Below are 26,739 nucleotides of genomic sequence, written 5' to 3'. Positions count from 1 at the left end.
GTACCGCAGTTGGTTGAGACACTGTGCTACAAGCCGGAAGGTCGAGGGTTCGTTTTCCGATGAGGTGGATTTTATCAATTGACCTAATCCTTCCAGCTGCACTATAGCCCTGGGTCCGACTCAGCCTCTAACAGAAATGAGTACCAGGAATCTTCCTGGCGGGTAAATGGCGGCCGGTGCCGCCAAGGTTGACAACCTTACCGCCATCTGTGAGCCGACTGACGTGAGAAAATGTGGGAGCCTCGACGTCTGACAACCTTATGGGCATTCACGACCTTTTAGAGGGATATCTTTTTTTTTTATTCATTTCTGTTAGAGGCTAAGTCGACCCCTAACCCGCAGTGCAGCTGGGAGAATTAGGTCGAGTGCAAAATCTAGTGATCTCATCAGGAATCGAACCCGCGACCTTCTGGCCTATAACATAGTGCCTCAGCCAACTAGTCTACCGCGTTCAGAATTGAAGGTTTAAAGAAAACTGGAATGAAACCTATTAAATATGGCTGCTTTCTCCACCCTCTTTACATGACTAATAATGGTGCAACAGTGAGCGAGCGTGTGTCAGTTAGTGAGGAGTCTCTGGCCAGGCCAGTTCACGTAACTAGCACAGGAGGTGTCCATGTATTTTTCCATGTTTCTTGTCCTTCATTCTCGTGTTTGTGCAGCCGATTAGCAGGCTCATAAGACTGAGTCAGATGCAAATAAACAATGCGTTCAATTTCCATGTTATTTCGTAAGATCCAGAGCCTGAAGAGCCAGATAAGTGAATTTACTTTATTCCTTGTCAATATTTAATGCCATTACTTCAAATTTCCCATAAAACTATAACATCCGTATTGACCCGCTAATTAAAGAATTAAAACCTACAGGGATTTCACCGAGCAGTTGAAAAGTAGGTCTCCATATATTTCCCTAATTTTATATTTTTGAAACCAGAAATTAATCTAAGCAATGCGAGAACTGAGGCACTCAGTTCAATGTTTACGAAGAGTAATATTGTGTGGAATGTGACGCAGTGTAGTCTGACAGAAAATCGTGTTTGAATAACCTCCCCATAGAGTCTACATATCGGGATAGATCAGTCTGTATAGCGACGGGCTGGACGGCCCAGGAACGAATCCCAGCAGGGGTAAGATTTTTCTTTACTCCACAGCGTCCAGACCGGTTTTTGGGACCACCCAACCTCCTATCCAATGGGTACCGAGGGGTAAAGAAGCCGGTGCGTAAAGCTAACCACTCACGTCCAAGTAGTCGAGAATATGTGGATCTACACATCCACTTCCCCACGCATTTTCATGGTGTAGTGTTTGATTAGTTAAGCACAGGGATAATTTTATCTTTTCTACCTTACCCCATAGAGTTTGATTTTGCAGGATTTGAAGTTCTCACGGGGGTTACTATGAAGTTTACTGATTTCTGGAATGCGACGCCGTGCGTTTTAGTATGTAGGTAATGTTCAAAGAGAGTCCTCTATACCCATTTTCACGGCAGAATATGTCTTAACACTTGCGTCTCGTCCACAGGTTTAGATATTTATCCAAATAAGATGCACTATTTACCCGATTCAGTGTGGATTAGTTTACTGCACTGTCAATGGTTACAGTATACAGCGTGGAGAACATCATTTACTGTTCACTTGTACCCTGAAGATGGAGGCAACATTTTCTTTCGAAACGTTAGTGAACATTAAAACAATTACACGGCCCAATAACCCAGAAAACCACAATAATAAGTGTTCATCGCAGTGGATATCTCAAATATCTTAGCAGGACTCCCTGGAAGAGTACCGTTGCAACGCAGAATAACAGGAAAAAGAATCCGAGCGAGATTCGAACCCAATATTCAAGGGTAAAAAACTGTACAATGTTTTGCGTCTCTCTGTTTTGGGGCACTTCACGGCGGTGTCAATATCTGGATTATACAACGGCGAATATAAGGACGATCGTTGAAAGGTAAATTGTAAAGGAAGTGGTCGTGGCCTAATCGAGGTACTATCCCGGTATTTACCCCGAGATACTGAGTAGAGCCACGAAAACCCTCAGGCAGAATATCCGGTTTCCCGCCCTAATACGCGTCTCGAAACTTACCGCCACGCGAATCCACGCGTTGTCACTGTCTTGCATCTATTTAACACACCTATTGCTTTAAAATCTGTTTCGCCCCCCAAAGCAGGAACCTTCCAGCGATGTGCTTGTGTCTGCTGATTCAGTTACGATCATAAGCAATTGCAGACCGATATATGAGACTTTAGGTTCACACTGCCATCAAATTTACGTTGTGGTCTTCTCGAATATGGCAACGGTTAGCTTGGTACGTGACTATCACCCAAAGCCTTTATCTTTAGGATCCATGACTCAGGAGGTATCACGGCCGACCCTTCGACTGACTCGTGATGTCTTGGCGTCGAGCCCTGTCTGGTCTCCTCATCAGGTTGTGACGTGCAGCAGACATCTACCGTTTTCCTCCATGTTGTTTCTTCCTCTCAGGGGAGACGAGGGGTCACATGTGCCAAGTGTGTTGCATGTGCTGTGAAGGCGGGCTTGTGTCTTCTCACTACAGTTTCGTAGGCAGATTAGTAACGGCGGTGAATCTTCCCCTTTAGGGCTGAAGGGAACAAAATATATTTAGTATTTCCTTAGTCACTCCACGCAAATTCCGGGGTATTATCTCATTACACCATGATCTTTTCCTTCCAAATACTTTCCAATTCATCAGCCGCCTGACATCTTAACGTTCTGTGTTATGTAATCTGAGATGGGGCCCGGATAGCTCAGTCGGTAAAGTAATGGGCTACAAGCTGGACGGCCGAGCAATCGGGGTTTAATTCACGGAAGGGAAAGAGACTCTATTGTCCTCCATGAAGTCCAGAGGGGCTCTGAGGTCCATCCATCCTCCTACGGGAATAAAGTGGCAGATGCGTGAAGCTGATCACACACCTGCATCTGTTGCCGAGATTAAGGATGATGGAGCTATACCTCCACTCCACCAAACGTAAACATGTCGTGGTGCTTAATAAATCAAGCCCAGGAATAAATTTACATTTTATTTCACATTTACTGTCAGGGATAGCTTTACCTTTTACCATGCTTCCTTATTTTCTTCAATTCAGAAACTCTCGCAAACATCCAGAGGACAGGCAGATGATTGGCTCATCCTTCCACCTCCCTTCCGGCTCCCACGTGACCACCATAATATTAGAGCCTGTTTGTTGAAGAATACTGACTATGTTTGATTGCAAAGCGACGGAATTGTTTTTAATTGCAATAGGTAGGCGAATCCTGCCCTCTCCACGCTGGGGAGCTGTGAAGAGGCTCATTAGTCATTCATCACGTAGAGATGGTTATTGCTGGACAAACACTGGCTTGTTATGAACTGGCTTTCATCAACACGTGCACTCAGTGAACAGGCAAATACAACGACAGTGCCTTGGTGGTCGCCATCAGCTGAACCTCAGTTGCAGCCTCGGAGGTATGTACTCAGTCCACTGTGTAGACAGAGCAGTGTTAGAAGCACCAGAAACACATTCTGTGCTTCTAGAGACACTGTGTTCCATAAGTATGCACTTTATGCAATTCTGAGTTATTCTAGCGGTGTAAGGTAAGATGTGATTAGCTGTGATATTGGGATCTCAGATTCTCACGGGGTTTAACTATGAAAGGTACAGTCTTCTAAGGTATGACGCCTCGTAGTCTGGTGAAGTTTGCTGTTTGGATGACTCCTCGATTCTGAATATGGAAGAGTTGCGTTCTTCAGAAACTAGATTACATAGCGTCACATTTCAGAAGGTAGTACTCGCCATTAGATTTTATCTTATTATTTTGTTAGTCTAGTTAAATATACAACAACATGAAATTTGTAGGTTATGTCACAGAACTTGACAACTTACACAGCGTATTTATATTTGGCATATGTACATTTTGAGGTAAGCTGAATAGCTTTTATGTGTCTCCCTTATTTGTATATAATATTAGTGAATAACAGTGAACTCGAATATGTCCGTCCGTATGTTTCGTCTCCGAAACCAATAAACGACATATTAAATCTGGTTCGTGGAATCTATACCGAAATTTTCCGGCGTACGTCTGCAATTCTGATCAAACGTATATTGGTACGTACCTAGCGCCTCGTGTAATGACAAAGTAGGGTCACCTAATGATTAGTTGATAGACCCCAGATTCTGTTGGCTGAAACGTAGTCTCATACACTGACAGAAGAAATTAAATCATAAGTATGTGGAAATACAGTGCATGAAAATGTCTGGACCCAAGAAGGGTGAAGCAAGTTAGCAATCTGGGATGTTACATAACCAGTAACTTGTGACTTACGGCATTTTTACGGTAGGTAGCATTAAGAGAAGCAGGGAATCAGGGGATTGATGCAGAATTTCGGTAATAAAATGTGTTGGAGAACGGGCATTCAGAACACAGGGGCCTGAAACAGAATTTTACGATTTATTTTAGGGAAGCGGGAGGATTGCGAAATGGATTGAACTACCTCATGAACTTGCAAAGCTCTGGGTTTGGTCATTATCGCCTTTGAACTTTGGAGATTATAATACAATTTAATTCTAAATTATTGTCAGATTTTCCATGACCTATAATTTTTAACCGGAAAGAACACCGCTTGGACATCTTACGTGCCATGAAAGGCGAGTAAGTTGAAGTTGTTTGCATTCTGCTGTATTGATTTTGCAACTGATAAAACGTTTAGAGTCACATTTTGATATTTCGTGAGCAGTTTTGTTTTATTCTTCCCGATTTGCAAATTATAGGCCCCGGAAACGCCGACAACAAATATGCTTTAATATTGATGATGGATTTGGAATGCCGGAGAACGCATCCGGATGTGAGAGCGCCTGCTTATATGCGCACTGCCTTCTGCTTTAGTTGTGGCATGTGCAGTGCAAAGAGACTGGACAAACAAAGTGACGAGGAGCCAGTTAGCACCGGTAATGGTCTCGAACGGGGGGGGGTCACTCTAGGTATCACTCAGTGTACTGACTTCTACTACTGTGAGATAGATCCGAGGAGGAACCGACAACAGGAATCGAAGTCCGTACAGAGAGAAAGACCCACATTTAGGCCCTCCGTGTAATTAAACCTATAGACTTTAAACACATGAAATCGATTATTGGAGAATAAAATGCCTGTATTTTTGCATGTTTGTGTAACTTGGTCTCTGACATTAAGGGAGGAACACAGACTGAGGGTGTTTGAGAATGGGGTGCTGAAGAGAATATTTGGACCGAAGAGGGGTGAAGTGACAGGAGGTTGGGGAAAACTGCACAATGAGGAGCTTCATAACTTGTACACTTGTCCAAGTATAATTAGAATGGTCAAGTCAAGAAGGATGAGATAGACAAGGCATGTAGCACGGATGGGGAGAAGAGGAACGCATATAGAATATTGGTGGGAAAGCCATAAGGAATGATACTACTAGAGAGATAGATGAGTAGGTGGGTGGATAACAATAAAAATTGATCTCAAAGAGAGAGGATGGGATTATATGGACTGGATCGATCTGGCTCAGGATAGGGACAAGTGGAGGACTCTTGTGAACACGGCAATGAACTTTCGGGTTGTATAAAATTTTGGCAAATCCGTGAGCAGCTGAGCGACTAGCGGCTTTTCAGGAAGGGTTCAGCTTCGTGTAGTTAGTCAGTGGTGGGAAAATCAAAAGTTTTTTTTTTCAAGTATTACTCCGAGACCAAATATTCTGGTTGCTTAATGTCTTAAGTAAATTTTTCTGGACTACCTGAGAATATCAACACATTGAGAAAATAAAAAACTTACAATTAAACTTAAATTAAATATTATAGGGTTCTGACAATTGTGTATAACACACAGAGATACTGGGTTCTCGGACGATGGATGAAGTCCGAGAACCGAGTATCTCTGTAAACTTAAATTAATTGTTTCCCATCTCTCCCTCCAACTTTCGCAGCACAGAGCTGATCACTTTACAGTGATCAACGAGTGATCCTTGGACAAGTGATCAGCTCGTCGCAAGGCCGCAACCTAAACACAGGACAACATACACACAACAAACATCCACGCCTTGTGTGGGATTCGAAGCCAGGAAAACAGTACATTCCCTAGACCGCTCGGCTACCGTGGCCGGCCAACTTAAACTAAATACGCCTTCGTGTCTTTGTGTTCACATGGGACGCTATGGGTATGTAAGCCGTAATTACGTTAGGTCATTTTGTGCGTTCAGCCTCTGTCTCCTGGCACGAGCATTTCTTGATGAATTGTTTCCTGGTTTACTTAACGACGAGTTTTAAACTTCTAGGTTTTGTGGTGCTGAATGCTAGCATGGTATGAGACTGACAAATTAAAACGGATTTAGAAGTAAATCTGTAGTAGATATTTCTTAAGAGACATATTAAACCGTTACACCTCATCACAGATAAATAAGTAGCAGAAGTCAAGCAAGTATAATCAGTTTAATAGGAGAAAGCACAAGTTCTGCCTTTACATGCTTCGGTCATTACTGGCCATCATTATAAGGCATATCCAACATTACAAAGGAATTAATTTGAATGTACTGTTTCAACATAGGCGGTTAATGAATTCATCATCATTGGCAAAACAACACTTTCTGAGCCATAGCCTTCCTTGCAAGATTCTGTCATACTGCATCCGGTTTTCACTTCTTTAGGTTTCGCAACAATAAATTGTTACAGAGCAAGATCGTCGCTCTTGCGTCCACACCTCCGTCTGGAGTACCAGGTCTTGTTATGTTCCTCCAGTGACAGGGTGACCCAGGTGCTCTATCCGTCACTTTCTGTGACTCGCAAGGCTACGGTGGAGGCATTCTAACCCGCCTCCCCACGGGGTTCTTACTGTGTCATCATAGTACAATGCATACAACGATCCATGTTACTTCCTAGCTGATCCATCTGAGATTTCATGAATATGCTTCTTATGTATCTTAAATATTGGTTCTCGAATCCCCGTCTTCAATTTTCTTATATTCTGCATGTGTCGGGCATTTCTGAATCACACTGGGCATTTTACAGACCGTTCTTAATTTGCTCTTCATTTGGTCTAATCGGGGTGCTCGCGGTAGTGTAGTTGGTTGAAACGCAATGCTCAAGCAGGAAAGTCGCGGGTTCAATTACCCATGAGACTATTTGATTTCTCAACTTACCTAATCCTTCCAGCCGCACTGTGGCCCTGATGTCGACTCAGCCTCTAACAGAAGTGAGTACCAGGAATCTTCCTAGGGGGTAAAGGGCGATAGGAGCATAAGGCTGACAACTTTACAGCCATCTGTGAGCCGAATATCCAGAAAATATGGGAGCCTCGACGTCTCACAAGCCTATGGGCCTCCATGGCCTGTTACAGGAACCCTTTGCCTTTTTGGTTTCATCATGTAGGGTGCGCCAGACCGAGGTATCTGCATTAGGGTAGCAACTGCTGCTATCCTGGTAGGCTCACGTGATTGGTCAGTTGACGATATGTTTCTATCCATCCATATATCACACATTGGTTCACCTGCACTCGAGTGGATCTCGTAATTTCCTCAAGAATCCTTTGTTGCCCTGCTGACAACCTTGATGACACAAGATTGTGTTGGGAGAAGGCCTGTCTCGCTATGACCTCGAGCTGCAAGCTCTGATTATGGACCTTGTTCCTCCACTGCCGATGCTGGGCGACATGTTGACGGGCGCTGCGACGGAGAAGGGCAGCCGTCGCCCGTCGCCGTGAGACACCTCGTATTGAGGACCCTAGTGTCGCGGCCCTCCGTCCACATAACTTTCCGAATGCGGGTTTTTCCGGATTGTACAAGTAATCAGGACATTTTCTCTTGTGCTCTGCATCAATCTTACGTGCAAGGGCCATATATGTAACCTTTTCTTCTTTGTTTATTGATATCCACGTAACACCGAGTCCTTCTTACGCCATTCATTGGCGAATAGAACGAATGTAATTTCCTCATCAGCCTGACGCATTCTTAGTATCATGAGTAAAGCTGGAGAAGACAAACACGTCTGTTATGTTCTGCAGGGTACACTGCCTTCTGCTGCTGCTTCTGCAGGTGGTGAGGTTTTTGCACGTGTTGTTGAATGCATTCAGTCCGTCTGCGTATCCTGGGGAAATCATTTCGGAAAAAGACGACTTTCTGCTGTTAACGGTGGCGTTGGCCACGGCTGGGTGAGTTGATATAATGGGCACATTTTTACGGGGTTTGTAATTGGAGTGTCGATGGTGAATTCGCAGTTCCCGCCCTTCATAAGGGATGTCGAGCGCTTTTTTTTTTATTACGGTTCCGAGATGAGCTCTTCTAGTTAAATAAATCTTACAAAGACACTTATGTTTTTTTACGTATAATAATATCATGTGTCAGCGACTAGACACGGGGTTTTGGATTGGTAGTTGGATCTATTGAACACTTGTAATTCTAATTACAAATACTTATAACGCTCTCACTGACCTACGCACTCTAAAAATCACTACCGCAATCACTAAGCCTTTAATAATCGTTGCTTGGTAGCGGCGTCTAATAGTGTCAATGTCAAAGTTATGTTACGGCCGACGGTCAGTCGGCCAGCCTATCTTAGTTTGAAGCACCCATCTGGGGCCCAAGATCAGATTTTCATTTCTGTCAGACAGTTGCGGGGTTGTTGATATGGGGCGTCCTCTCTGACGAGAGGGCGGGTCTGCGGTTTACAATTGCAGCTGGTCCTAACCAGCACAGTCATGCCCGGTTCCGAATGCCGCGGTACCCGTGATCATATTTTACTGTCTCATATTCGAAACTCTCCCCAACTTGGAGGACTAGGTCTCCGTATATATATCCCACAGGAATAGGATGCCTACCCCCAAGGACTCGGTTCCCGTTACGTCTCCTTCTACGACACACAGGGCTACAGTGGAGGTATTCGAACCCGCCTCCACGCGGAGTTGCTAACGATGGCTGTTAAATTGCCGGTCCTTGCCAGCACAGTGATTCCTTGTCCCGAGTCTCACGGAACTCATAGATAGATAGACAGATAGATGGCTAGATGGATGGTAGATGGACAGACACACAGACAGAAAGAGATAGAAGGGCATTCCGACAGATAGATAGATAGATAGGATAGGCAGATGGACAGACACAGACAGACAGACAGATAGATAGATAGATAGATAGATAGATACACAGACAGACAAGCAGACAGATAGATAGATAGATGGACAGACACACAGACAGACAGACAGATAGATGGACAGACACACAAACAGACAGAGAGACAGGCAGACAGGCAGACAGACAGGCAGACAGACAGGCAGAGAGATAGATAGATAGATAGATAGATAGATAGATAGATAGAGTGGTACTGAGGCAAGTAATTAGATTTCCCTATGTCAGTGAACAAACCAGCGACGCTCTATACATCTTCGTCAGGCCAGACCAAGCGGGACGTCATTGTGATCCCGGTTAGGGAGTCACTCAGACCGGCATTTGGAGGGCCCGAGTTAACGTAAATGTCTTTACGCAATACCCATGAGAAGTCTGTTACTTGACCATATGAAGCGGGACTCTTATCTACGGTTTCACTGTCACTAGCACCACGCCCCAGTAAACGCACCTTGAAATGCACAGCCCGACAGCAGTTTTTACTTCCGGGAATGTTGCCCAAAGTGGGACAAGTAATAATTATTATTGTGGCGTGTCGCGCGAGGGAGGAGAAAACAATGCAGCAGCTCATCGCGTAGTGCAGGCACGGACCGCGGGGGAGAACAATCGGTCGGCCATCTTGGGTAGTCCACGTTGCCTAACATAAAGGAATTTACGATAGAAATGTTCCGACTATGCTTTAATGGCGTCATTACGTTTCTAGTTGTCTGAGTGGTTGTGTAGGTGTCAGCCGCCATCTTTCCAATAGGCAAAAATTAAAGTAGATTGTAAATAATTTCATCCGTTACTTATGTGGCTACAAAACTTGGTCTACTATTCAGACAACAAAGAAACATTGAATATAAGCTGATTTAAAGTAAAGTGCTAATAAGAATATTTGGATTTAAGAAAGGTAAACTGACTTGGGAATTATGTGATGTTACATGAAGAGGAACTCCACGATTCCTTCACTTAGCATTATCCTGTGTGCATGGCCGACTCTATCAATATTACCGCATATCAATAAAACAAAATAATGCAGAAACTTCGCTCCTTAGTTGCTTATATGCGAACCCAGAGACTCTGAAATATAAGGGTCGAGTGCCTATAAATTTCATATTTTTCATTCAGTCGCACGAAACTTGGTCATCTTTTCTAGTTAAACATTTTGTTGCATTTCCGTCATTTCGGTTCGATTCCACATGCGTCCAAATGCGAAAATACGTAAATTACTTTTAATTTTAGAATTTACAAGGACAGTGCTCTCCCCGACTGCAGGGATGGGCATTAACTAAAGCCCAGATAAGCAGACTGTGAAAATCACTGACCTGGGTTTGACTTAGCGCCAAGGACAATGTTACGCACAAATATGCAATACATGATATATCGGTCTTAATGTGCTAGATACTTAACTGAGAAGGCTGCAGTTCTCCAAAAAACGGGGATTAAAAGCATACACAAATGAAAGTCCATTAAAGTCTAAAAAGAAGAAGCCTAAGAGACTAGACTACTTGAATTATAACATTCAAAGGATCCTATCATGGGCCACATAATTCAGGTCCATACCTACATATCATATTCATCTGAGATCCATTTTAATATTATTCTCTTGTCTAAGATTAGGTCTCCCAGGGGGTCTCGTCTAGTCAGGATTTCCGAATCCCATACGTGCTGCATGTCCCACACATTTCACTGTCCTCATAATCAGTGGTGAAGAGTGCAAATGCAGATCACAGTGGCCGCAGTCTAAGGCATGAACTGTCTTCGCCCGCTCAAACACTGGGATCGTGGGTTCGAATCCCACTTGAGGCATGGATGTCTGCGTGCATTTGTTCTGTATTTCTGCTGTTCTGTGTGCAGTTAGCGGCCTTGCGACGGGCTGCTCACCCGTCCAAGGAGTCCTACCACTATGCAAAAATGAAGAAACTGATAAAGCGGCCAAAGTCCAACAAAGGGCCGTAGAGCCATGTCTTAACTCTTTTTAGAGCGCTGAAACAACGCTCGGATTCGGCGGTTGATATTGGAGTTGTAAGTACAATATCTCTCAGTTTGTGTATTTCTGACAGAGCGGCTTCCAGATTGTTCTCTCTTATTAATGTCCAAAGTGGATGAAGTGTGCATGAGGAAATGTATCTCTTATCTGAACCCCGCTGTTCCGCCACAAAACGCGGGAGCGCCATCATAGGATGGAGCAATTAGTTTTTGTTCAAGGTTGTATGGTTCTAATTCTTGTTTAAGTACTGATGCTAAACCTTCTGAAGTTCGGTCCTGAATGTGAACAGAGGAAATGAATCTCTCAACAGGACCACTGCTATTGACATACCGTAGCAGAATAACTAATTGGGACATGCGTGACACGTCAGAGGTTTCATCTGCCTGGACAGCTACATATTTTGCATTTTGAACTTCTCGTTTGACCGTTTCCTTCTATACCGCATATATACAGTCAAGTAATTCGTTCTTAATTGTTTTCGACGTGTTTTTGACACAGTTGCGCCATTTAAATGTTCACTTAGAATACTCTCTAAAGCCGCTAGTTCCGACATGAGATCCAACAATATCCCGCGACTGTAAGAACTCTCCCGCTCTTCATGTCCCCGAAGAGGAAGTTCATGCGTTCCACAAAACTTTATACAATTAGTTGCCCTATTTAATATGTGTCTGTTTTTACCCACAAGTTCATTGTGACGCTGAATAGAGGCCCTATAGCTATCATTTAATTGGGTGAAAATATTGACAGAACCAAAGAGATTAACTTTTACATCATTTTCAATATGCCTTTGCGACGCTTCGTGTTTTCTAACTCTTTCTGACAAATGTTTAAGGTCAGTTATACCTGTCACAGTCCAACTCGTTTCCCCACCAAGCAATAAACACACAAATAAAAAAAAATGATTTCTTCTCTTCACTTACAGTCAGCCATTTCTTCTTGTGAAACCGAGATAACGGAAACGATCTTTTCTGAGTCTTGCAGTTCCGATCAAATTTGAAATCTGTTGGTTGATGCGCGCCAAGAGATTTACTTGCAATTTCTCTTCTAAACTCAAAGTTGAGAACGGTGATTTCAGAAGGGCGTCCACCCTATTCATATTAATCACTAATTCTAATATGAATACGATATTAACCTAAAACCTAATTTGGAAATTACACTTGAGAAACAACTCTAATTTAGGCCTAAGCTAAATTACATTATTCCCGAACTTGTATCTTCTCCACTGCTCAAAACACAACTGAAAGATGGAATCTGAATGGTGTCTGAAAACCTACCCTCTGTCTGTTCTTGCAAAGAACGTGTTACTTAAGGCTGGAAGAATAGAGGTAAGTTCATAATAGCATCCCCACTCCACCCGTCTCTTTCAGCCTTGTGTTTAGTGTTCTTTTCTATTGCGGGCTTGTCAAAACTAGCCCCAAGCGTGACATTTCAAGACGCATGCGATACTTAGAATCCCTGAAAGGTTCACTGAACTTAAGGCTGCTAGCGATACACACAGTAAGGGCTAGAGACGAGCTAGTCCCTGCGTTTTATAACCGTACAAATAAGCTGTGTGTCACAATTGCATTTTCGTGTCTCCTTAATTACATCATGATAACGAGAAATATTAATATTGTGATACAAATTTGATATCAGTAAACAGAATAAAATATGAATGAATATGAAAATTCAATACTACGACAAAATCATGTGGGGCTTAGCCCCTTTAGCCCCTAATGACGCACCGCACCTGGATAGATAGATAGTATGAGGTTTTCTCCAGGCTCGTGTTACTTTCCTTGAAACGTAAACAAATATTCATGCCTCAGTCATGCCACAACGCAAAATTAATTTCTTAGAAACAGTAATTACTCCTACTACTACCGCCGAAGGCAAGCTGTTGGTGTTGGGTGACACCTTCCTTACTGGCTGTTTGTATGCAGCGCGTGGTTGCACCGCACACGTCCCCTGACTCACTGCAGGAAGCCATCTCGAGGCGGTATGAACAATGCACAGTGAAGTGTGAGGTTTAGAAGCTGAACATCACAGAGGGACGCAGGATTATTGCTACTCTAAAACAGAACTTTGTCAAATTTCCTATTAGCAACGATGTCCATATTGGTAAGCTCTGCTAGCTTTATTTAAAACTTTTTAATTTCCTATGTAGATATATTTAATGAAATGCGAGAAGATAATGAACTTACTGCCTCATGTTCAGGGCTGGGAACGGGAGTAGACACGGATGTACACCATCTACTTGGCTCCAGTGTGTTTCATTTTCAGGAATCCATTTGCAGTGCCTTAAGATGTCATAACTATCGTTCGCAATGTCGATATATGTGGGAATTCACGCGCTTGCATTGTAACAATTTCCTTTAAAAATGCGCTGGTCATTACTCCGGGGGCTTTTCTACTGATCAGGAGGTCTATCCAGATTTGAAAGGCCATTTTCACTCATGCTTATGCAAAATAGGCTTCCTAATAGACAAGGGTGAGTCAAAGTAAACTGTGTCCAGCGATTTCTAGTGTAATATAGAAAGATCTGTTTGAATCGATATAATATTAAAAATATGATTACAAGCATAATATCGGTTATAGCAATAAAGTTTCTGGGAATCAGGACACAGTCTGAGTACCGTATCAATAAAATAGTTTCCATACCCGTGAAGTCGCTTCTTACTATAGTTTCTTTCTGATACTTATTAATTTTATAGGGGCACACAGTAGCGTAATTGGTTGATGCACTATGCTACAAGCCGGAAGGGCGTCGGCTCGATTCCCGATCAGGTCACTGGATTTTTCAATTGACGTAATCCTTCCAGCTGCACTATGGCCCTGGGTTTCACTCAGCCTCTAGCAGAAATGAGTACCAAAAATCTTAAAGGGGGGGGGGGAAGGCGGCCGGCGTATAAGGTTGACAATTTCACTTCCATCTTTGAGCCGATTGTTTAAAAAATGTGAGTCTCGACGTCTCACAAACCTATGGGCCTCCGCGGGATAGTTTAACCGTTACCTTCTTATGTTACCTTATATTTCATCCTATAACTTTAAGATCAATATATCTTAATGACAAAATTAATTTATGTGGTTTATATTTGGGTTACTTGAAGGCCGAATGGAACTCCTAAATCTCGGAGCCTAAGCAAGGCTGAACGCCAGTCCCCTTGCACCATAACATCTAGGTCCCTGTGTTAAAGGCTATATAATTCCAGTGATGCTCAGTCGTTACTTTGAAAATATGGGCACACCTCAATTAAATTATTTAGATAAGAAAGAGACGTTTAAACACGTGCTGTAAGAAATAACGGTACAATTCATGCAAGTTTATACAGTAACACCACTGCTATTGCCCCACTAATAACGGGGATGTGAAAAGGGTCTGTAATTGAACGTACATACTGCATTAGTAAAGGAATTATGCAGACCATATTAGTGAAAATGTTCTTGTTTTGACGGACAGATCAAGACTTACCTAAGCGTGGCCTACATTCAACAAATGTCGAACTTGAAATACGTTTCCCAGGTCATAAATATGATTCTACCTATTTCCTAGTACTATCTTTATGATTAACACTATATATAAGTTCACCATAGATGATATTATTTTGTTACTAAGCGCTCTTGAAGTTTACGGGAAGCATACACGGGCAGAATTTTCTCAAATGTGTCATATGATCTTCAAGGATTGGCTTTGCGGTAATTACACGCCATGTGTACATTTGGGTTAGCCTGTTGGTTTGAGATCACGTACACAATTGTACTGAAGGGACCTATATGGATGTCTTCTAGCTGTATGTTATGAAAAGAAAGTATCCTCCAAATATATAACCTAATTCACATTTCATAATAAATACTAACTGCAGTTAGCATCCACGTCCAAATCTAGCACTAACAAAAGAGAAACATTATGGTATAGAGAAACAAAAGCCTGTTCTCATTTTCGTGACCCACTATATACTTACTACTCTACGCCACAACAGAACACATTCTTGCTTATTAAAGCCTGAGAACTCTTCGCTATAATACCACGCAAGAACGCAATGTTTCGGCTTTCGTAAGCGTAATCGCAAAACGCTCAATTTCCCCGGCATAGTACACGTTAACTTTTGAAAGAGTGACTCTACACTCACAATTTCAATCAGCGAATAACCTTTATAAAGATTTCTGCTCAAACCGAATGTTATCTAACTCCATGAATGATTCTGGGATTGTATTATGCAGGCCGATGGACACAACCGGCCCATAAGACATCCCTCATTATATGCAAGAATTACAGATGACGTAAGGAGCTTGTACATTTTTTGTATGGATCCTATAGGATAATTGTTACTATTATTTTTTTAATAATTCAGTAAAAATTTTGACATTGTAAACCGGAGCCGTACTTAAACCGAAGAGAGCTAATTTTGGCATGCATTGTAACAAACTAACGTCCCGACAAAATCGGCCTTTCGGCCACATGTCTTCGTGACATTTTTCGTGTAACCAGTTCAAATTCTCAGATTGACATCATCCCAACTGGAGAGGTAGTGTGAAGTAAGATTTTTATTTTTATTATAGGTACCACTAGAAGTTCCGATCATTGTGATCATCTTCAGGTGGTTCACATGAGTATATACCATCGTTACTGAACTGTCAGACTAACATGGATCCTACTGGTAAATCTGTCTATCTCTGGACCTACAGTTCTTTTGTTGAACCTTGGCCACTTTTTTAGTTTCTTGAGGGCCGCGCCATAGCTCAAGCGGTTAGTCGCTGGCTTCCCATCGCGGCGGCCCAGGTTCGATCGCGGGGCTGGTCAAGTGGGATTTGTTGTGGACAGAGTGGTGCTGGGGGAGGTTTTTTCTCCGAGTACTTCGGTCCCCTGCCAATCTTCATTCCACCAATTGTTCCATAATCACCCTCGCCTATCATCTGGGGCTGGTACAATAGGCCAGAAGTGGCGGCAGTACAAGGGACTAAGTCCCACCCCACTAGCAATAAAAAAATTAGTTTCTTAATCCTATACATAGACAGTAGGACTCCTTGGACGGAGGACTAGCCCGTCGCAAGGCCTCGACCTACACAAATACAGAATAAACGCAAACAGATATCCATGCCTTGAGTGGGATTCGAACTCACGATCCCAGTGTTCGAACGAGCGAAGACTGTGCGGCCACTGCGATTGGCGAGTTAGTAAATACAATAATGTAAATATTTTCGTTGAATTTTGGGTATGTATCATGTAATTGTCCTATAATATATAATATTTAAAAGTTAAGCTTTGAACATTAAAATTAGGTAAATTGAATAAAATTCTTTTTGCCTGTAATTGAATGAGCAGATACTGGCGCCTCACTGGCAGGTTCCTGCTCTTTGGGACAGAAACAGATTTCAGAGCACTAGACGTATTCAAAAAGCTATAATATGTATGCTTTAGGGAGTCGGGATATCGACGGGCTGGACGGCCCGGGTTCAATTCCCTGTAAGGGTAAGTTCTCTTTCTTCTCCACAGCGTCCAGATGGCTCTTGGGCCCATCCAGCCTATCCAATGGGTACCATGGGCTTTCTCCCTGGGGATAAAGCAGCCGGGACGTGAAGCTGACAACTCATCTCCATCTAGTGCAGAGGTCAAGAATGATGGAGTTATACCTCCATTCTGCCATACTTCATGGCGTGGTGGTTAATTAAGCACAAGGAAAAGCATACCTCCACTTTACAAGGAATTTGATGCTTTCATAGGTTGGCCTAGAGATAACCTACTAAATTTGTATTCGCGAGGCCGGCGGTTCGAACCCCTGCAGGGACATTAGCTCTCTTCTGGTTCTTAGCCATTTCGTTAATGCTTGCACTATCTGCTTGTTAGTACAGGCACAATCAGAAGAAATACCATCCACCTAACCAATGGCTATCAGGGGCTCTATTCCCGAGGGTGAAGCGGCCGGGACGTGAAGCTAACCACTCACCTCCATCTAGTATCGAAGTCAAGAATGGTGAAGCTATACTTCAATTCCCCTATATGTCATGGCACAGTGCTCAGTTAATTAAGCACAAGGACTCTACCTTTTTACCACATAATATAGGCCTTAAGCCCGTCACGGTAGCCGAGCGCTCGGTTGGAAACCGGGGTCGTGGGTTCGAATCGCACTCAGGGCATGGATGTTTAGTTTGTGTGTGTGCGTTTTTCTGTGTTTGTGTACAGGTAGAGGCCTTGCGACGAGCTGATCATCCGCCCAAGGAGTCCTACCGAATGTGTAAGATCTAGAAAAACCGAAGTGAACGGAGAAGTTCATGGAGGTAGGCCTAGGTCCACTGGGGCTGTAGTGCCAAGGGGGGAAAAAATAAAGGCCTTAAGGGAGGAGGGGGTGCACGATATTCCAAGCTACCACACTGACCAAATGGGGATTGTTTAAATATTTTAGTTGCTTGTGTGCTTGCTGAGAGACTGGTATTTTCTCATCTCAAAATATAACTTTCTGTTATTTATTGATATCAACCGAGCGACCGCCACTTATCGGCGAAGTTTAGTGCCAACTTTAGCGGATAGAGGTTGTCGCGTGGTCAGCGCAACGAAACCCCACGGCCGTTAATTTCGGTTTACTAGACCGGAGCCGCTATTTCCTTGAAATAGCTCCTCAATTATCAACACGAGGCTGAGTGGACTCCGTCCCAGAACCACTACTTCTCAGAAAATCTGGTAGCGCCGGGAATCGAACCCGGACCTCTGGATCTATAGCCAGGATCGCTGACCACTAGACCACAGTGGCGGTTGGTATAGTTCGCTTGCGGACTAAAATCACGGAGTTTTGTTTTTCTTTTGTTATTTATTGATTGCTCAAATATCTGACTGCTTCAAATATGAGTATGGATTTCTATGAATCACAGAATTATCGGTCTTTTTTTTTAATTATTCCAGCAACCACCAACGGGTCTGTAGAGCAATAATTCCATGCTTTGAAGAGGGTCCATACTTACTTACACTGAATGGGATCCCAAGACACTAAATTACCTTCAATGACAACTGAGAAGAAATTTCTTTGGGACTTACAAAGCAATCTGAACAACTGTGACTGTCATATTTTCACTGATAGAAATCCTTATATGGAACTGACATACGAGATGTAATTAAAGAAGGTAAACTCAGTAGTCACTATATATTTCTCCTCATTTTAAATTTCTTTCCTCTTTCATTAAACTTTAATAATTTCTAGTATAAATTTGCACAGTTGCCAACCAGGATGCATACACTTAACTGCTAAAATTTTCACAACTTCTCTCTGTCTCTGGCTAACTCAATAACCAGTAAATTAAAAGATATATAGTGTGAATAGAATATCAATTGCTAGAATCACCTGCTCATGTATCTCCACATTCAAGCCCTTTCTCTGATAAGTGCTCCTTTCTTAACTACCCAATTATAACCAAATGATTTTGTTTTGTATTGTTCCCTTATGTTATAGACTCTCCTTGTCTGTATCAGTGTAAGTTCTACTGCCACTGGGTGAACAACCAATTGCAGTAAAATAATAATAATAAATTTGCCAGTCTTTCATTTTCCATGCATATGCAAAAAGGACACTGTATGAGTGTGGAAAATATCAACAATGAAGAATGCATTTAAAACTGTAGTTGGATAACCTCACAGGAAGAGATCATGTGGAAGATCATGGTATAAGCATAGAATTTCTAGACCAACTGATTATGTTAATTATCAACCATTTGAAGCATGACCATGGAGTCAGTTAACAACATGCTAACTGAACTGACTCTGGCTTGAGGAGATTCTCATTTGAGTGTGTTCCGTTTAGCTTAAAAGCCTCTCTGAAGGTCTGAAACGTTTCAACTGTTGCTCTGCTATAATCCAACCAAGGACATACATACATTAATGAACTGGTTTTCATTAGATGGTGATTCTTTTTTAATAAGTTTCTTAATTTTGCCTAGATATGTGTTTGTATAGTGCTGCATCATGTTATGTAGAAGCATACAGATATATGTATTTTCACATATATCACCAATTTCTAAAAGGTGAATGACACACTTCAGCACATACATGCCATCCTCAGGCACTCAAATATTTGAACATGTGCATAAATAAAATGTATTCATATATTAAGGTATTAGGGAATCCAAAGATGACATGTATGTGCTGAAACATGGGGAATTCCCCATAAGTTTAAGCACGTATTAAAATACATGATGGCCAAAAGATGGTACCTACGTCCTGAAACATGAGGGATCCCCATAATATGAACATTTATCCATATATTCAAGTACATAACAGCCAGAAATATCTGAGGACCCAAAGATGGCATGTTTGTTTTGAAACATAACACACCTGGTAGAAATTTGTGACAGAATATATGTTACAAGACTGAAAATGTATGTGTTCCAGCTGGGTGATAATGCATCGAAAGGTAAGTGTACAGTTATATGTCAGGTTGCATTCTCCTGGCATCTCAGTTCTTGTAATTAAGCACTTGGTCAAAACAAACAGGATATCACTTTTAATTAGAAGAGGGCTGTGTATTGGTGTGAACCATGTGGAATTGGCTACTGAGGCTATGCTCCTAAGGACAATTAGAATGAATGTGTGAGATTAAGGGCTGAGGCAAAAGAAGAGAAGACTACAGCAATATCTTGATGAAGAAATGCTACAAGAGCCTATATAATTGGTTCTTCTATGTTAAACATAGTAGAATGAAGACAACTCAGACATGGAAATGAACTCCAGAAAACTAACTAGAAGAACATGAATATGGCAGCAAGGCCAAGCAAGGCTGCGCCATAGCTCAAGTGGTTAGTCGCTGGCTTCCCACCGCGGTGGCCCGGGTCAAGTGGGATTTGTGGTGGACAAAGTGGCACTGGGGTGGGCTTTGTCCAAGTACTTCGGTTTCCCCTGTCAATCTTCATTCCACCAATTTCTCCATCATCATAATCACCTGGGGCAGGTACAATAGACCAATCAGTGGCCACTGTGCCGAGTGGACCCAGCTGAATTCCGCCCCCCATTAGCGAATTAATAAAAAATTAAGGTCAAGTAAACCGAGCAAAGCTGTAAAACTGAAGAGAATTTTTTGAAGCGGAAATCATAGAAGTAAAAAAAAATCCTCAGTGTGGATAAGGAAAAGAGTGCGAAGAAGTTTCAGCAGTTAAGAGAAGAAACAAAGGTAGCTCTGAAACTTCAGTATGCTGGAGGTAGAGAAGGCAAGATGTCGGCATAGCTGATATGATGTTAGAATTCCGGCTGTGTCACATCAAGCCAACTTTCACTTCCAGACAAGCATCAAGTGATCCTTCTTATCTTAAAGATGGAAATTATTCTACACAAAATACTGGGAATGTGAAGTATCCTACTCCTGAGGCAGGTTTTGTGACGTCTCAATTATGTGTAATTTATATAATCATACATGTTCAAAAAATGATACAACCATGCAGAATATTCTATATACTCCAACCACTATGAATATGAGGGTACATCATCTTCAGTTAGTGACTCAGACAGTTATGTCATCATTACAAAGATAACATATTCTATTTTCCATAGATTTCCTGTGCCAATATGCCAGTGGGAAATTCAAACATACTTACAAAGGACTTTTCTTCCATAAGGTTGCCTACACAAGGTGTGATGTACCCTTGTTTGAGACTTTATACAACAATTTGTGCTTCATATCGTGTGGGCTGATGAGAAAAAGGACTGTCCTGTTATTTAAAGACCAGAAAAGAAGCCTGGCAGTTCTTGCCTAAACTGTAATACTAGGACTGGCTTAAGCAGATTTACATTGGTTAGACATGAGCACAATACTGTAGCAGGGTAGCTTTTGGAGGAGGGATGGGTATAACCATGTTAGCCATGGCATGGATGGGAAGATGGTATTGAACTGATTTTAGATATACAGTATGAGAATTTGATTAGTGTTTTTCAATGTCTTGCATTTGTGTTCTAGTCATTTTATCACCCCAAATGTAGTCCCACCATAGTATCTGTACTCTATATTGACTTGGGGTGAAGGGGGCTTCTGTGGCACCAAGCACTGAGGCCTCTGCTTGGTCTGTAGTACCAACACAGCAAAAAGGAATACTTCTCTTTTTCTAGGAAGTGTGAACCCTATTCTTATAATTATGTACACTTTAGTGTCATGTTAATCATTAATGGCAGTTCTTCAGGACAAGTATTGAATGAATTTTTTATAATATGTTTTATTAATATAATTACATAACCACAGTAGGGTTCAATTAGAGTTACTTTGAGTGGCTTATTCATAGTCAAGCCATTTAAAGATATATTATAAGAAAATATTCCAAAGCAGAAACCTTCTCAGAATGAAGCAAATTTTTTTAATTTCATGTGAATGAATTAATTACCACTTCTGAGAACATATAACTATCGCATGCTCTATAGGTTGAGAAACACTAGTTTATCTCGAGCTGTTATTCTTGATCATTTCATGACTAGGAAACTGAAGAGAAAAGACTATTCTGACAATAAAAGTCCCTTTATTGTAACAACAAATAAAAAACAATTTCAATGTGCATTTAAAATGTTAACATGGGGTACAATTCTGTACTATACTTCTCACACATAACAATTAGCCTCATAAAAATAAACATCTGGAATTATTCACAAAGAAAGAAAACACATCACAATGACAACTGCAAGTCTGTCATGGACCCTTCAAAAAAGGATGAGCATGGCAAGCACCACAAATGTTACAGGACGCCAGAAGTGCCTGATGATTCTGATGGCAGTAGGATTTGGAAGAAAAAAAGCTTGGCAGTTCCTTACACTGGAATGCACAGATTTCACCATAGTTTCAGATATGTAGATTTTTAACTTATATTAGCATAATTTTCCAAAATCATGTATTGTACAGCAGTAATGTGATTGAGTTTAAACAGACTGGATTTGATTTGCAGCTAGGAAACAGAATCTGTAAATAGTACTTTGTGTTTCACTGATTTATGGTGTCATCTTAATTCTTGATATGCACATCCTTCAAGATACTGTTCAAACATGTCTTTCTTTTATATTATAAGGGATGATGAAATGTAATTTAATGCAAGACTGAACATGATTCAGAAAATTAAAAACAAAAAAAGGGGGGGGGTCTTGGAATCACTTGAACTGGTGATAACCCATGCTTCCTATCTTGAAAAACAGGTCGTGGTACCCACATGGGGTGCAGAGCAAGCTGGGCACCTGCCACCCCTCTAGATTTTTGTTAACGTGATGATGATGAATGAATGAACGTATTAGGGGTAGGCCTCCTCAGCCCTTGCACCGCGACCTACAGTGGTCTATTGTGCTTTAACATGATGATGATAATAACAATAAAAATTTTATACAATTAAATTCTTCTATCCTAAATACTCTTAGAGTTATCAGTAAAAATAATCTTAAATGGTAGTTACTATAGGATTCTGACGATGGTGTATAACACACTGATATATTGGGTTTTTGGACTTTATCCATCGTCCTGGTTTTTAAGATAACCAATAAAAACACGACGTTTCGGAAACTGGATCTGTTTCCGTCCTCAGGTGAAGGAAAACCCTATTCTGTTGGGTCCGTTAGAAAGAGCTAGCCTCAATCACTCATCCAGTGAACTGNAAAAACCAGGACGATGGATAAAGTCCAAAAATCCAATATATCAGAATCTTAAATGGCTTAAACATAAATTTGTAAGTCAATTTTCTGGTTGGCCTGTTCCCAGAAAACAAATTATGGCAGTGTCCAAGGGTATTTTTTAAACAAAACAGATGACTTTAAGCCCACTTTTTATCCTTGAAGAAAAACATGCTGGTACAGTATACCACTGTGTACTGCCACCCACACACACATACAAAAGAAGCACTGGTGATAACAAATCAGACATAATCTTACAAACAAATTTAAAATGGTCACTGTAAGAAACCTGTATTCATTTTATGTTCATTACAGCTTCCCACAACTCCAGTTCAGACCAAAGTGCCGAGCTGAAGTATGCATACTGCAGAGCATGGTGACACAAAGCTTATGGATGATGGTAACATTTTAAATAAAGGCACATGTTCATATCACAAAACACCAAAATTACAACCATATTATTTAACAAATACTGTTTCAAATTTACAGGTCTGAAAGTAATAAAATGAGAGAAAAACTACCTGTAGAATTACAAGAGGTCGTAAGTTATGGATGTCTAACTTATAAACAAACCTGTTATGCTGTTGATGGTATATAATCATTAGATAATGATGTGGATCATTACACAATTTATAGAAACTTACTAGATTCTGTTTTAAGCATACATTGAGAACCAAAATCAGCATACCAGAAATATCATTGAACACATATGGCTTTTCTCCCTTAGGGTTGACTACTGAATGTATGATATACCTTCAAAGATGTTTTGGACAAACATTATCTAAATTACAATATTCTGTGATATGACGTCATGTAGTTTGGTAGATTATGTTTTGGACAAGCCTTGACCCTGAGGATGCAGGCATATACCAAACCACATGATGTCTCACATCAGAAGACCATAATCTTCCTTTACACCACTGGGAACCTCAAATCTCACAAAGCCATTACCTACCTCAATACTCTAATAATCTGATCGCATAAATGCCAGTTCATATGTACAAACAAACCAGCTGCCATTCTTGGTAACTATACTTGCAGCAGTAGAACACAGTGTCTACACTTCATGGGATGTTCTGTGAAAGTCTTTCTCCTCCATAGGGAAGGCAGTGCTCAAGTTAACAACACTTTGACACTAGCAGCAACAGTAGCAGTAGCAATAGCAGCAGCAGTAGTAATCATATTAGTAGTGGTGGTAGCAACAGCAGCAATAATTGTAACCTGTTTTCATGCTTTGTGCCATTACTGATATTACAAGAGTATTGCTTTCAATTATTATTCATATATAATCTACTATATTTCAGCTTGATTAGGGTTAAATAAGATACTGTGATCTATTATGGGAACCTTCACGACATTTATAACACTCTGTTTATAGGAATCAGGTTCAGAGATCTGAAAAAATGCAATGGAACCCATCTGTAACTTGGGGACTTCCTGCACTATGATGCTACACAAAGCAAACAAGTTTCTTCAAATCTCATACAAGCTTATAATATGCCAGACACATTCAAGTCAATTTTGTGCAAAACATATAACACTACATTTCTCACTCTCTGCCTCAAATACATCTAATTTGCATATGCAAGAGATATCATGTGCACCACAGTCAGTTACATAAGGTAAGATGCATACATGAGCCATGTTTTAATGTGAAAATACAAATAATACTGTGACGTGTTGTGCTATGCAGGACACCCCTCCTCCCACCAGCGGTGATGTAACACCATCAGAGCGCTGTCGTTACTAGGGTAGCAGGCAAGTCAACACTCCTTTCCCTACCCGCCAGCGGTGACATGACAGAGGGATGCCGCGGTTGCTATGCAGCCATAAACAACTCCCGACAGCGTTGCTAGCAACACGGCGCCAGACAACAGTGGTGCCTATTACGTGGCTGTTTTCTGTGTTGTCCGGAACAGGGCTAAATAAGGAGCAGCGAAGACTATTCACAGTTCAGTTCTCAAGGCAGCAGTTACAAGTTACTTGCGAGTTGGCCAGAGAATAGTATGCAGTCTAGTAATTGTAATACTGCAGATAGCAGTAGCTGTGAGATTGTAAACTGTGTGATTATAAGAGCGAATGTGCAATAAATTTTCTATATCAAATATGGCGTGAAGTTATCTGTCGCGTTATACACCCAACACGTGACAATATGATATCTGTGTGTTCATTCCACAGACTACATACACAGGGGAGGTTATGCTTGTCCTCACACTTTGAGAACTGCTGTATATACTTCAATAAAATTAATGCTAGAGAGTTTTATTATAAAAAAAAGCCTGTCAAATCAGAAAAGAATGATGACTTTACATAGAGATCTAGTCATTTTGAAACATACCTTGCATGTATCCCTATAAATATTTACCTGAGCAAGTTTTGAACACAAGTTACAGGAAATATTATCTGTGCATGGATTACTTGGTTTGCAGCTTTTCAATTCACCTTTTGAAGCATTTGCCTCCATAAAGAGAGAGCAGTAAGTTTGGCCAGTATGTCCACATGTAGGTCTGCATGCATGAGAAAACTCAAACTACTGCAGAGATTTGGCACTTTATAAGAAGATCATGGGTTTCTGTGCATATCTGAAGCATAACTTGCTGCATATTTATATAAGAGCAAATGTTACAGAGAAAAATGCAACACATTTTAAATGTTCTATAAGTCTCGTTTTTCAAGATAAATGAACAGATCAGATGCTACCTATGCACACACTTCTGAATTTCTGTATTCAACTATCATCATTACTTGATCATATCCAATATTTGAATTAGTAGTACTTTTAAATTACGAGTATTCACATATATTTTCCCTTTTATTAGTATCAATAATCAAGAGTAATGTATTTATTTTGTCATGGATTTTTTCTGTAAAGCATATTTCTGAAAACATTCAAAATATGGATAAATAAAGGTCTGAAACCCAAACTTCAAATTACATATGAAATGTTGTGTTAGTTCCTTATACTTCAGTGCATCCTTTCCAGTGAGTTCTGTGAGTTTTTTAGATTAAACAAATCAAATGAATACATAATGGCAATGTCACAGCCATCTGCAAATTTCATCTACAACATCTGTAGTGCCTCAAATTTGAGATTGGAGATTGTAAGGTATTACCCAAATGTTAGAGACTTGCGAAAAGTGTGTTACAGTTATTACAGTAATCTGTCAACACCTGGACAGGCAAATAGGTTAAGAATGTCGCTGATCAGCATGTATGTGTACCCGAAGTAGCAAGAAGCTTGCCTCACTTGGTCACTGGAGTAACGTAATAGTACCGCATACTCAGCAATGAGACGCCAGGGGTCCGCCCACAACCACCAATAAGAACCAATTAGAATGTTACTATGAGAATTGAGGACACTGAGGAGGAGTTACCTACCCTCTGTCATCAACGCTGAATTAGCAAATTAAAACTATAAATTACAGAATTTCGGGGGACTTGGGATCTTGATCTAACACAGAATATTCAGTTGTCCGCCGGAGGCGCTATTCAATATGGGTCTGACGAGTGCTGGAAGTCAGCCTGCATTCTTCTATGTCAAGTAAGTCTCTTTACGCATAACTGCCATGCTGGTTAATAATATTGTTGATGAGAGTGGTGAGTGATTTTAATGTGCAAACTCAAGTGTACCCGGCGAACCCTTAGGGGAGGATACGAGAATTATGTAATTGCCTAGGATGTTAGTAAGGCAGGAAGGGTTATAGTGTATGGTCAAGGGTATGGTCAGTGTGAAGTGAAGCATATGTAGACCCGACTGAAAGTCGGCCTTGTTTAATAATGTAAATACTGTAAATCATGTAAATACAAAAGTGTAAATAGATAGATAGGATAGGATGTACCGGGATGGTGATTTACACCTCTATAATCAACTTTCCCACAACCGATCCCGACCAATCCTGACCAAGCAAGGGCTGAACTGACACAGGCAGCAGTAGCAGCCGAAGGCAGGAAAGACAAACAGGGACAGAGAGGTTAGCGGTATCCTCGCATAGGAGGAGTTACATGTAAATACCTGTAAACTATATGAGGAGTGGTCAAGATGGAGCTTATATGCTCC

General features: G+C 41.2%; 1 long non-coding RNA gene across 1 annotated transcript; it reads left to right on the top strand.

Annotated features, from left to right (window-relative positions):
* The first annotated feature begins 3,300 nt into the window (after positions 1 to 3,300).
* LOC117282677 lies at positions 3,301 to 24,407 on the top strand. Its single transcript, XR_004513513.1, has 3 exons — positions 3,301 to 3,465; positions 17,970 to 18,187; positions 22,998 to 24,407. It is a non-coding gene; the product is annotated as an uncharacterized LOC117282677 (long non-coding RNA).
* The last annotated feature ends 2,332 nt before the right edge of the window (positions 24,408 to 26,739 follow it).

This window comes from Cryptotermes secundus, unplaced genomic scaffold (assembly GCF_002891405.2).
Source record: "Cryptotermes secundus unplaced genomic scaffold, Csec_1.0 scaffold336, whole genome shotgun sequence".
In the NCBI taxonomy this organism is placed as follows: domain Eukaryota; kingdom Metazoa; phylum Arthropoda; class Insecta; order Blattodea; family Kalotermitidae; genus Cryptotermes; species Cryptotermes secundus.
Note: the sequence above shows the minus strand (reverse complement) of the source record. Positions and strands in the feature narration are given on the sequence as shown.